This window comes from Podarcis filfolensis (genome assembly GCF_964270895.1).
Source record: "Podarcis filfolensis genome assembly, chromosome: 7".
Taxonomy (NCBI): domain Eukaryota; kingdom Metazoa; phylum Chordata; class Lepidosauria; order Squamata; family Lacertidae; genus Podarcis; species Podarcis filfolensis.
In genome coordinates this window covers 24,562,906-24,575,343 of record NC_139603.1, presented here as the reverse complement: position 1 = coordinate 24,575,343, position 12,438 = coordinate 24,562,906, and the positions used below count along the sequence as shown (strand labels likewise).

The window sequence follows — 12,438 nt, the reverse complement described above, 5'->3', positions numbered from 1 at the left end:
CACCTTGTGCGTCTGATGAAGTGAACTCTGGCCCCTGGAAGCTTATTACGCTACAATAAACATGTTCTTAAAAAATAAAAAAGATGCCACACGAGCTGCTTGACAGTGGAACTGCCTGCCACAAGACTTGTTGGACTCTCTCTTTCTCTCTCCTTCCATGATCCAGCTGAGATTCCTGCATTGCAGGGGGGTTGGACTAGATGACCCTCGGTGTCCCCTCCGACTCCACAATGCCGCGACTCGTTTGAGATGCTGCCTCTGCCTCTGTCGCTGGCAAAAGCCGGCGGAAGCTTGAGTTGGATGGGCGGGAAATGGTTCGTTAGTGGGGTTTTTTGGGAAACGGGGAGGGAAGGTGAGAGAGGTGCGGGGGGGGGGGGAATGTCAGGAAAGGGGCGGGACGCGAAGGGAGGGGGCGGATCCTTCCCGTCCCGCCTCCAGTTTCTTGTACATTCAAGGCTCTCTCCGGCAAGCATCCCCCTCCCTCCCTCGCCTCCTCCGTCTTCAATTTGCTGCCGACGGCGGATCAGGCAAGATTTCAGAGGCTGCAGGCTGCATGAATGGGTAGGAGCTCTGCGGAGCTGTGCAAAACGCGTGCTTGCTTTTAAAACCATTACATATATATATTTCTATCTGAAAACCAGCCTCCAAAGTCATATCCTGCCTCAGCTCCAGCTGGCTTGCTAGCAGGGGGGGTTGCATTTGGACCAAAAAAAAAGGGGGGGTGGAGTGGCCGGGGGTGGCGGCGGCAGAGATAAGCGCACACTATACATATCTCGGACATCTATGCAGAAAAGGGCCAGCGAGCGTCGACTTTCCTCTTCCCTCCCCCAGCGTTAACCTTTTAGCCTTCCCATCCAAACTGTTGAATGCAGCGACGAGTCTGATTTGAAAGGAGGATTTGTCATGCAAGAGGGGTGTGTGTGTTTGTGGAGGAGAGTTGTTTTGTAATTTCCAAGAAAAGCAACAGAAAAGGGTGGGGGGAAATATACATATATATTAAAAAAAGTCTGCTTCCATCTTCTCCTCCTCAGGTTTTCTGCATGTCAGGGTTTGCAGGAGCAACTAATGACCCAAAGCTAGCCCTGTCTACTCGGAAGTAATTCCGTGGGGCTCACTCTCAGGTAAGCGGGGCTTGGGGTTGCAGCCTTACCTGGGAGTAAGCCCTACTCAGCAGGGCTTATCCCTTGAGGAGGCATGCATAGAGGGTTACCCTGCTCATAGGCATATTGGGGGGAGGTCTGGGGATTGGGGGGGCGCTGGGCACGTACAGTGGGGTTTGAGTGCTGGCAAGTTGCTTGTGTGTGAAGAGAAGGGTTTTGGTGCGATGCAATATGTCCTTAGATGCCTTCTCTGGAGCAGTGGCCAAATCTGCGAACCAGCAAGCCTCTACTCCCCATCCACCCTGCTCACTCTCTAGAAACAGTTAAGGAAGCATATATATGAAATCATTCCCTACTTTAAAAGCAAAAAAAGAAATTCAAGCGAGGAAGCTAGCTAGCTTGTAAGCCACCCAGCTGCATCTTGGGGGGGGGTGGTTGTGGCTGTGTTATGTTTTCTTTTTGTACCTCCCAGCATGGATTCTCTCCCCCCCCCCCCAACACCTCTCAGAGGAGGGGCCAGCACAAGAAGAGACAGATGTTTGGTTTTGTGTGTGTGTGTGTGTGACCCCCTTTCTTTTTCCATTTGGCCAGATTCTGCCTGACAGGGGTGAAGCTGGAAGGGCAAGGCAAAAGAGCAAGAGCTTAGGGTATATGAAGCATTGCGGGTCGGTTTTTTTTTTGGGGGGGGTTGTTTTTGTTTTAAAGAAAGAGACAGAAAAGGGTTTGCGTGTTATCTTTGGGAGGGGGGTAAAAGGCTTTTGTGCCTTGTGCCGTTCTGAAAACCCACGCGCCCTTTTCGCCTTTTATTTTATTATTTTAAAAGGGGGGGGGGAGCTGGTGGTGGTGAGTTGGGTTGCTAGGGAGTGGAGGTGATGGTGACAGAACAGTCTGATTATGCAAGTTGATCAGCGGCTGTATTTATATATAGCTTCATCCAGGCAGGCAACTATATTCTGTCCACATCAAGTCTAATCTGTAATAGCTACAGAGTGTCTGTTTCTCTTGCTGGCGAGGAGGCGGGGGGGTCGCCCGAAGGGGTAGGCTGCTTCACGAAAGAGCGATGGAGAAGATTTCAACTTGCTTGCTCGTTAAATAGAGATCCGGCAAACATGCAATGGAATATTCTCCCGTCAGTCCCGTTTCGTGACTCTTCCTCCCCCCTGCCCCCCGCCCCTTTTGGTCCTCCGTCTCCCAATAGATGTGCAAATCCAGGCTGAAAAAGGGACACTTTGGTTTTTTAATTTGTTGTTGCTGCTGCTGCTGCTGCCTGCTGCTGCTGCTGTTGTCTAACCCTGGCTTCCTGTAATTCACTGCAGGCAGAACAAAGCTCTGTCACAACTGTGCTTCCTGGCTGTCGCCTCCGCCTGTAAGCAGCTGAACAGTTCGCCTCCTTGATATCATCATGCAGAAAAGGATGAGCGAGACGCAATGAGAGATTCAGGTAATGCCGCCGAAAATACGTTCCGTATCTGTTGCTGCGTTAATGCTGCTATCTCTGGAGCAACGCCATGCGCCGAGATCTTGTTGAACTCTGTGTCTGTGGTTGCATCACGGCTGATTTTTAACTGAGCAATGCTGAGCCCTACAGTTCATTAACACATAACCGTAGAACGAAGCTGGAATAGAGACTGGTCTCTCTTCCTCTTAAAATGCCTCTCAAAGGAGACAAACGTTCAGCAGTCTTGATGGGCTGCTTTCCTCCCCCCCCCCCGAAGCTCTTTTGCTTTGACAATGGCAAAGAAATGAAGGCAACTTGAAATCTCTCTTCCTTGCCCATCTATTTATGGAAACAAAATTCTGGTTTTGTTAAAATCGGGGAGGCGGGGTGGAGAGAGGATATACTTTGTCTCATTAGGAAAGGTTGCTGAGAGAAAGCAAACCGGATTTTAAAAGGTAAACGGATGACTCTCGCTGTGGTGTTTTGTTCCAACAGGCAATTTCACCGAAGTGACTTTCTTTGGAAACAATTCAATCTTTTGCTGGAATAGGCTTGGAAATTGGTAAAAAATTTGAATGCAGCAAAGTTGGGGTGGGGGAGTGGGGGAATGCAAGGGGTGTGTTTGGCCAATATGTGGTAAAGGAAACACAACAAAGAAAGCTGAGCTTTTATTTGTTAATTAAGCTGTCAAGCCTTTGAATTCACAAACGCGTTTCATTATTGTCTTGGCAAATTATTTATGATTTGTTATTTCTCTTTGTCCTTCCTCAAACCGATGGTTCCAGGTTTGAAGAATCTTGCTCATGCCTTTTGAATTATCCCCTTGGCATGATTCTATAACATACATGTTTTAAAATCTGCAGGCTTCACTATGTATACAGGTCTTCTGCAACCTTTGTACCCAGGTTGAGGTCACAGTCCCCTCCAAGGGATTATCACCAGATCGCCTCTCGCTGGTTTTCTTCAAGTACCATTCTTGTCATTGTGCTTCTGCACTCACTGAGTCTTGTCTTGGTATTTTTTTTAAATTACTGCTCTTTGTTAGGAACTTTTTGTGGGGAGAATTGAGGAGTATTGCAACATTTTTATTAAAATAAATAAATGTACCATTAATAAGATTGCAACCAGAACCTGGATCTATGCGAAACAAGCAAATAAGAAGGGGGGGGGACACCAAATCCACCCTCCCCCACTCCTCATGTGCTCCTTTCCCACCTTGTGCCTTCATTTGCAATAAAATTAAAGAACTCGGGGGAGAGCTTAGCTAAGTGGATAATTCGTAACAGCTGCCGCTTTTCCAAGGTGACATTTCTACAGCTGTCAAGGAAAGCAGAGAGAGAGAGAGAGAAAACTTTGGGCGCAGTCTGTAATGCGCTGCTCCTACATAATCAGCATTTCAATAACTACGACTTGCATGGGACCTGTTCTTAGTGGATAATATGGTCCAGATAGGAATGCGTTCAGGGGAAAATATGGAGGTAGTTCGTGCAATGACCTCTCTGAAAACCAGTAGCCTTGTGCTCTGGGAATGTCTTGGCTGTCCCAAACTTGGTGTGACTGTTCACATCTCAGTGGCAACAATCTCAAATGGATTTTGTGAATGTCTGAAAGAGGTCTTATTTTCCTATTTCCGCCCCAGTTATCACTAGTGAATCCTGACAAGCTCATCCGGGCGACTGGCAGCATTTCCTGGTGTGTCTCCGGGTTCTCTGAATAGTCACAAGGTCTGTGGAGAGTTCACTAAATTGTAAAAACTCACATAATGCAGAGATGTAACCCTGTACTGAAAAGGGTTGCTTTTCACAGTCCATGACGTGATTTCCATTAACTTTAATGGGATTAAAGGTCATCAAAGCACACAATGCAGCAACCTAGCTGAAGCTAACGCAGTTCTGGATCTGGTCAATGCCTGGATGGGACACCACCTGGGAGCTTTGTGCATGAGCTTGCTAGAAGAAAGGTGCAAGAGAAATATTAGAGTAAGAGCTTCTATGGTTTAGTGTGAGTGCATAAGTTGTAGTCTGCATTTGCATGTGATGCTAAACCATAGATGAGCCACAGCAGAGGTGGTTTTAGGGTGGTGCAACCAGGGCAGCCATACTGTAGGGGGCGCCACAACAACTTTGTAGAATGGAACTTGAGAGGTGGTATGTGTGTATGTGCCAAATTGTAGTGTTTCACGGGGCGCTGCCAAAATTTGAGAGCCCAAAGTCTGCCACTGACCACACTCCTCCTCTTGAGGAGCTTTCACTTGAACCACAGTTGAACGCTATGTCTGTCAAGGTTGATCTTCCAGTTCGCTGAAACAAGCCAGCCATTTTAAACTTTGGCTTAAAGTTTGCTTGTTTCAGTGAGCCATTCTGATCTGGGTTTGCATGTCACAGCAAGCTGTGGTTAATCTGAGGGAGAAACCTTCTGAACTCCCTCTCTGGAGGGTCAGTGGAGTGGCCAAGGGCAGGGAAGACATGCAACCCTATGGCTCACTGTTACAGATCCTCATAATACTAAACCGTGGCTTACCGTGGTACACCTGGAATGTGCTGCTGCTCAGAGAGGAGTTGGCAGCCTCCCTGGTCTGTACTTCTTCCGTGGTTGGATTATATCGTAAGCCAAATCTTGACGGTGGCGTGAGAGTGAAAAAGACCAGATAGCAGACGTAGTGGCTGTGAGCTCCATGGAATTGTGGCAACCCCTTATTTGGCTTAGTGTAATGTGCAACCAAGGCCTAAGTGTAAATGAGGCCATAGCCTGTTTTCTGACTTTGTACTAACTTGATTTCAACATTTTTAGACTCCTGTGGTTTAACTGTCCCCCAGATGTAAGAAACTTTGCTTGCACAACTCACAGGTTTTGAGCGAGGACAGAAGTCACATAATTTCTGTTTCAGTCCTGTTTCATCACCTGTCTAAAACTTGAAATGTATGCTGGGCTGTTTTGTTGTCTGGACCACATGCGTTGGTTGTGTGTGTGTGTGTGTGTGTGTGTGTGTGTGTGTGTGTGTGTGTAGGCAGTCGGAACTGTTTGTTATGGGGCTGAAAATGTTTGTTATGGGGTTGGAGCTGTTTGTTATGTGGCAAACACAGGTTTCCAAACTTTGGGATTGCCTTGTGATGCCAATGCAGGGCAGGGAAATTTTTCAGGAGAGGATTAGCAGGTGGGAAGGAGTTCCTGTGCTTCCACCCTACCAGTTCTCCTCTGCAAGTTCCCCCTTGGATCAGTTTGCTGTTTTTGCTTCCCTGCCTGTCTGTGTGCACAGCTTGCTGATCTGGGTGTGCTTTTTGACTGGAAAAAGAGGCAAGGCTTGAGCAGTGATACCAGCAGCCACCTCTGGGGCTGGCAGTTCTACTCTCTATATTGAGTATGACTGAATGGTCCATTCAGCCACAAAAAGGAAGTTGAACCATTCAGTCCAACATAAGCTGATGGGAAGCAGGCAACACAACAGCAGTGAACCCTTCAGAAATGCTGTGGGCTTTGGGCTTCCAGAAACTTCTATTTCTTGTGTTGTGCTAGGGTACTCTAGCACAGAGTTTTGGAATTATGTATAAAGATACTTGTGCCTTCTCTCCCCTTCACTCTGTCCCCAAATTTGTGAGCAGTGTTTACACTAGATGTTGCAAAGAAATGATGTGCTCGTGGACAATGGAGACATGCAACAACTTGGAAGATTTCCAGTGAGTAGTGTTGGCAAATTTGGTGACCCCACATGGCTGCTTGGTTTCTGAAACATACCATACTTCAGAGTTCCTGTTAGTTCAGAGTATTTGCTCTTACAGGTAAAAGTCTACCTCAGGTTGTGGCAAGTAGCTGAGTTTGGAGATTTTTGTCTCTGTTTTTCATGCATGCAAATCCTACAGTCTGCAAAGACTCTGGCGGGTTTTGATACCAGACTGCTCGGCTAACAGGAGCCCTTTTGCACTGTCTATCAAAGGAAATGTCATGAAGTGAAATGCATGTAAACCTCCGACTGAAAAGCTCCGACTTCTTAAACTAATTATGTAGAAAGAGATTTTAAAAGATGAGTGATGTTTTCCAAGTATTAGCTACTGTGACTCGTCTGCAGAGCTGACCTCTTTCAAATAATCTCTCACGGTGTAGAGCTTGGTACATACCGCACTAATCCTCTGGGGTAACAATTGTACCCTGTACAAGTAGACTGACTGACATTTTATACAGTCTTAAGACGGAAAGTGTTGGGGAACGAGCAAAGTTGAAACGGGGAAAATATTTCACAGTAGCCAAAGCCTTCCGACTATTTTGGAGTCGCTGCCTCACTAGAGTACCTTAAAGTATGGTGTGTTTTTTTAAAAAAATGCCAGCGAGGCGGAGAGGTGGAAGTGAGGGCAAAGAGGAAGGAAGCTGTGATGAGATGGAGGACTGGTTTTCAAAGGCACAGTTGAGAAGTTGCAGAACAAATTTGGAGGAAGTGCGGAACAATTTCTCCCAGACTTTGCAGGCAACAGGAGTTACTTCTTGCAAAGTGGGAGAAACAAGAGTGGGTACTTTTGCCTTTGCTATGTATGGTGATTATACTGTTTTCTTAATCACTTTTTGTTTGCTGCTAGATGAGCGCCTCACGACTGGACCTAATGGTCAGGGGTCCCTTTGCCTTTTTATAAAGGTGGGATATAAGTAAACCCTAAGTGAAAATGTTGTGTTTGTTTGAAGACCATTACCTGTAGAGGATTCTTCTGCAGATTAGGCTGGACTGGTTTATTTATTTTTTAAAAGCAAGGCAATTTAAATCATTAATTTAGGCTTCAATCCTATGCATATTGGGGGTGGTTGAATTAATTTTGGACTTAAACTGAGTAAACCTTCACGGAATGGGCTGCAATATCACAACTGAGTTTTGAAGTGTGATTTGTGTTTGTGTAAAAACGATCCATGGAGAAAACTTTGTTTCAGATTTAACATCTGCATAACTCTCTTGAACAAGTTTGCATAAAAAACCTTTTAATTTGAACTAGTTTGTTGTTTTTTAAAAAAGACTATTTTTTAAAATCAGTTTTAAAACTTTATTATTATACTTAATACTTTTGAAGTTTTTAAGCTTCAAAATGTGATTGATTTTTATCCATCTATGAAACACAAGCTGTGGTTCATATTTTGTATGGTTGGAATGTCCTCTTGTCAAACCTCAGAGCTGTTCCTACCCATAATAACTTATTATGCTGTTCTTGAATAACACCAGCAGGCCACTTCAAGGAAGTTCTCTTCAAACGTTGACTCATCCTGAAAGTAAAAATTAATTGCAAGGTACAAAAGTTGCCTCAGTGAAGAAAGAACATTTGCAAGTGATAGCTCAGGGGGCGATAGCTTAGTTATTTCTCGGTCACAATTTTCACAGCAAGCTCTTTTCTTTTTACATCAGGTTAAGTGCAAATCATATTTCCGATGTACAGGCTGTGAGGTGCTGCTTATTATGTAGCCGAAAGGGCACACTGCTTATACACAAGAGAGATGTACAGACTGGCTTAGGGAAGCCTAAGTTTGCAGAACTACCAAAAAAAAACCAAAACAAAAAAACCACCCTTTTGGGGAAAACCCCAAGGGGGAGATCCAAAAACAGGGGCTTGAGTGTATTCAGCAACTGCAACCTTTAATAATTGTGTAGAAGAGGTACAACATGACAAGCTATACCTGCTGAAGTTCCTCTTAATGGTGCAGGATGCTTGTTCTTTATTCTATGTCTGCCCTAGGAAGGCATGGCTGGCTGAAGCACAGAACAGCAGGCCTGCACAGCTGCGATGTTAAAAATTTCGGGAGCACAGAAGATTAATGTTGACCAACGCAATGTTTTGGGCGGCAGTGACCACTTGGAAGTTTGCACTTCCAGTTTTTCGTGTTTGTGGTCGCCCGTTGCTCAGGGGCCCTTTCTGTGAACAGAACTTAAATGTTGTGACAGAGTGGAGGGATGCTGCATACAAACTCTAAAATTATATAAGGTCATGCCTGCATTTTCAGATTCTGATAAGATGACTTTGCATTCTTAATGCTAAACTGTTGGACTGTGCCAGGCTGACAAGCAGCCACTCTTCCTGGTTGACTATTATGGGTAAGAATTGCCCATAGGCAATCAGGAGGGGGAGCTCTTGTAAATTGGGAGAGAGTCGGTCCTTTTTTCCTCCCCTTCCAGAAGGTCAGATTGACACTGATGCATGTGTGGGCAAGTAGGGTAGATAACTCTTTTGTTTAGAGAGTATCTTTATGGGGGGACTATTTTGGGGCTGAGCTTAAACATATACCGCTGTAGGCAGAGACTCATGTGCCTGAATGCTGTCTGCATGTGGAGGAATATACATATATATATACCTACACAGAGAAAACAAATTGTATTGGAGAGAACATCCTAGTCTTATCCGTGTAGAGATCATATATATATATATATATATATATATATATATATATATATGGGAGATGTCTATAATCCAGTGGTGTCCAAACTTTTTTCAAAGAGGGCCAGATTTCATGAAGTGAAGGGCCGTGAGGGCTGACCGAAGGGACTACCACAGTTGTTAACCTTTTTTTAGGATTGAAGTTGTTGAGCTTTTCTTATGATTTTACCCCAAAGTTGTTGAGCTTTTTTTTTTAGGGTTAAGCTTTTTTTAAAAACTTCCACAGGAGCCAGATTAAACTGACCGGCAGGTCGGGTTAGGCCCCAAAACGGACTAATCTGATCTCTATTGCTGGAAAACCTTTGGTCCTCCAGATATTGCTGAACTACAACTCTCATCAGCCAATAGCCAAGGATGATGGAAGTTGTAGTTAAGCAACATATGCAGTGCTAGAGGTTCCCCAAACCAGATGTGGTGCAGTCCAGTGTTCCCCATTGAGATTTTTGGCTGAGTAAGCTTTGGAACCTGGGTCTCCACTCTAACCATTATACCACTGCAAGTTTTTGGTTTTTTTAATCTGGACAGTAAGGATGGGTTCTTTGACTGTTCTGCAGTTAATAAATTCTTTCCCACTGAACAGAGCCAGAATATATTCCAGAAATGATACCAGGCATTTTGGTTGGCATTTGGTGAATGTTGGCTTGTTGCTTCTACATTTATGCTTCCAACTTTTAAAGCTACAGTGGTACCTCGGTTTACGAACTTAATCCGTTCCAGAAGTCCGTTCTTAAACCAAAGTTGTTCTTAAACTGAGGCGCGTTTTCCTTAATGAGGCCTCCCGCTGCCAGTGCCCTTCTACCATTCGGCTTCCGTTCACAGACTGAGGTAAAGTTTGCAAACCGGAACACTACTTCCAGTTTTGCGAAGTTCTTATATCAAATAGTTCATAAACAGGGCTGTTCTGAAACCGAGGTACCACTGCATTTTTTATTCTTCTGGCTTATGTAGGTGAGAATGCATCTTTCTGTAAGTTAGCTGATTTTAAAATTGTTATATGATTTTTATTGTATTATGTAGAACTGTTGTAAAACATAGATAGATAGATAGATAGATAGATAGATAGATGATATAGATAGATATAGATATAGATAGATATAGATATAGATATAGATATAGATATAGATATAGATATAGATATAGATATAGATATAGATAGATAGATATCAGTATAGATATATAAACACTTTTACAAACAAATACGTAAAATAATATCTAGTGAACCAGATTTGGTCATATGCCACTGGTTGGTGATGGGTACCCTGGAGATTGATAACAAATGGTTTCTTTGGGGGGTTAATATACCTCTGTGCCTTACTTTGCTTGTCCTCCTGGTCATGCTTGGTCTGACAACTATGCACACAAGAGAAGTGAGCATGGGATAAATATGTGTGGAATGGAGGTGGGAACTGCATTTCCACGGATTGGATGGAGCTGCTCAGCTCTGCTGCTTGCTCCCACTGCAGAGGACACACAGGACTCAGCTATACAGCTGCAAACAAAATGTTTTAAGTGTGTTGTAAAGCGCATTATACGAATGCGACACTAGATGGCGATGGTGAGCTATGGCAGATTCCATATATTTTTCAAAATGTTTTTTTTTAAGCATTTTCACAACGTTTTTTTTTTTGTACGTGTCTAGATTCCAGCATAGAGTGAGCTGATGGTACAATGTCTAGAAAGAGAGGGAAATGTGGAAGGACTGAAGCAGGGAAAATTAAGGAAAGGATAAGCGAACAGGGATAGAACTCCTGTTTTCTCCAAGCATCTTATTCCAGTCTATGAAATGTCATGTGGGCAGTATCTAGTTTTATACATTGATCATCCCCAAAGCAGTGACAGTGCAGTTCTGCTGACACAGTGGCAATTCCACTTACTGTTTTACCCCCCTCTTGCACATTCCCCAAATCTTATTCAGTGGTTTCTCACCTTTGGAATATTAATATTGATAATATTTTTTAAATCTGGCTAGGTCTCCCCTGCCTCTTTGGCCAGCTTACAACATGTACAAAAACACAACGAAACATAAAAATATCCTATACAAGCAACAAACAGACCAACAAATCAATAAAAACCAATAACAAAAACAACCAAAATACAATTAACAATAATAACAACAATACTCAAATTAAAATAACCGTCAGTTCCAACTAAACATTTAACCAACACCGACCCGACAAAAACAAACCAGAGGAACCAAAATTGGAATGTTTAAAACATTTAAAAGATTTTAGCTAGTTGTCCCAACCCAGCAATGTCCCAGTGGCCTTCCAGAAGCCCCTTTTAGCTGTTCAAGGTGAGTCTGAGCCCCGCCCCTAGGTCAGGTGGAAATGGGCCTTGCAGCAGGGAGCAGGTCTTCTTTCCAGCACTCACAGCAGCAGCAATGTCAGCCCCAGCCTCCCAGGAGCCTTTGGAAAGGCGTGTGGGGAGCTGCAAAAGAGAGACAGAGAAAGTTCTGTTTTGCGAGCACATGCGCCTTGCGCTAGCAGAATGAGATCTTTGGATACCACCCTAAGTCCTCCATCTCATTCATTCTGCTCAGTCTACCTTTGGTGACTTGATGCCTCTTCTCAAATTGAAATGGTTGGGATAATGGCAGAGCTCATGGTGAGAACATGAACACCCACCAGATCTCTGTCCCCATCCGCGTGATCTATGTTGTAATTTTAGTTATAAGGCATTTGCCTTTGGAAATACCACAGCAGAGAAGCTGGCCCGAGAGAACTTAGACCAAGGCAGTCTTGCACATTGTTAGCTATTCAAAGATCATTTTCATGTACAAACTGTTAAGACCATTTTGTTAGTCAGGGAGATTTTTACTTATGTATCCGTTGCCTTAACGCTGTCTGTTTTGCAGCGTTGACTTGAGCACTCTCTGGCTCCCCTGGGTCATGTGGTAATTTTTCTGTGCGCAGTTTCCTGCAGAGCTAGAAGGATGAAGGGTAAGCTGAAGTTTTGACTTCTATAACTTTTACATTAAAAAAGGAAACTCAGTTGTGTGTAATATTGGAAGGACGGGCCTGTGTGTCTGGTAAAGGTAAAGGTAAAGGGACCCCTGACCGTTAGGTCCAGTTGTGGCCGACTCTGGGATTGCGGCACTCATCTCACTCATGTGGCTAGCATGACTAAGCTGCTTCTGGTGTACCAGAGCAGCGCACGGAAAGAAGAAGAAGAAGAAGAAGAAGAAGAAGAAGAAGAAGAGGAGTTTGGATTTGATATCCTGCTTTATCACTACCCGAAGGAGTCTCAAAGCGGCTAACATTCTCCTTTCCCTTCCTCCCCCACAACAAACACTCTGCGAGGTGAGTGGGGCTGAGAGACTTCAGAGAAGTGTGACTAGCCCAAGGTCACCCAGCAGCTGCATGTGGAGGAGTGGAGATGCGAACCTGGTTCACCAGATTAACTTTAACGTGCTTTCGAACTGCTAGGTTGGCAGGAGCAGGGACCAAGCAACGGGAACTCACCCCATCACGGGGATTCAAACTGCCGACCTTCTGATCGGCAA

General features: G+C 44.4%; 1 protein-coding gene across 7 annotated transcripts in view; it reads left to right on the top strand.

The window, feature by feature from the left end:
- The first annotated feature begins 286 nt into the window (after positions 1–286).
- RNF152 (ring finger protein 152) overlaps positions 287–12,438 on the top strand; it is a 57,597-nt gene continuing 45,445 nt past the window's right edge. Inside the window, exons 1-4 of one of the 7 annotated variants that reach the window (XM_083624114.1) lie at positions 435–561; positions 1,032–1,121; positions 2,417–2,541; positions 11,791–11,875. The gene's annotated coding sequence lies outside the window, so the exon portion shown is untranslated. Of the gene's footprint in view, positions 315–434; positions 562–751; positions 915–1,031; positions 1,122–1,674; positions 1,748–2,416; positions 2,542–11,790; positions 11,876–12,438 lie in introns of those variants that run through there. The other 6 variants (XM_083624112.1, XM_083624110.1, XM_083624111.1 and 3 more) reach the window with 6 other exon arrangements.